Source organism: Selaginella moellendorffii, unplaced genomic scaffold (genome assembly GCF_000143415.4).
Source record: "Selaginella moellendorffii unplaced genomic scaffold, v1.0 SELMOscaffold_614, whole genome shotgun sequence".
In the NCBI taxonomy this organism is placed as follows: Eukaryota; Viridiplantae; Streptophyta; class Lycopodiopsida; order Selaginellales; family Selaginellaceae; genus Selaginella; species Selaginella moellendorffii.
In genome coordinates, this window is record NW_003314865.1 from 1 (window position 1) to 941 (window position 941).

Sequence of the window (941 nt, forward strand, 5' to 3'; positions counted from 1 at the left end):
CTCCAAGTTTGGAACCGTGATGCTTTGCAGCTGAGGAAGAAATAAAAGCAGGCACATCAAATTGCAATTCAAAAGATAGCAAAAGGAGGAAGAGCCTACGTAGTACTTACCATATATTCTTCCACAGTTTCCATGAAGGAGTCACGGGTCAATTTACCTGCAAAGGGAAAGAAATCATCTCAAAGCTGCCGAAAAGAAGATTCTTACCATAAACAATTATGGGCTGGACACCTGGGTCTTTGATGAAAACTACTGCCGGTGCCACCTCTAATCCAAGCCTGCTTCACACGCAAAAGCATGAATCAATTCACGTGATTATCACTAAAACTACCGGCTTTTCCAAATCGAACCTCCCTCTTGCCTCCACAAAACACATCCGAAAGACGTCAACTCGGAGTACTTCTTGGCCGCTTCTCTTACAAATGGAAGTGCATGCTCTCCTGTGTCAGAAAAAAGAATAACTTTCACCTAAAAAGAAGTGCAAAAGAGAGAGATTTTGATTAGCATCGTAGGATTTTGTTTATGTTACTATACCAGCACCTTATGCGGTCCAGATTTTTGAATGAACTTGGGTATCTGTGTGACTTTAGTCAGTACTTGTTTTAGAATTTAGTGAAAATTGTGGCTACCAAGTTCTGAGAAGAATAATAACGAATGCGAGGAAGATCGAGAAGCAGCGTTGCTGTCCCAGTCCAGTATAGAATCGTAGCTGAGGCCTTTGGAGTACCTACAGTGTTCGTCAGGAAAAGCGGAACAAGGCTTCATGAATTTACCGAATCAGGCATTTTAATTTCCTACACCCCAGTGGCTTGGCAACAAGAGATGGAGTCTCTGAAGAAAAAAATGAAAGAAAATGAAAGCAAATAGGAGGTTTACGTGTTTACCATGGCGTCTGATCCACCTCTTTCCTGCCAAGAGCTTTGCGAGTTGAACTTCTCCTA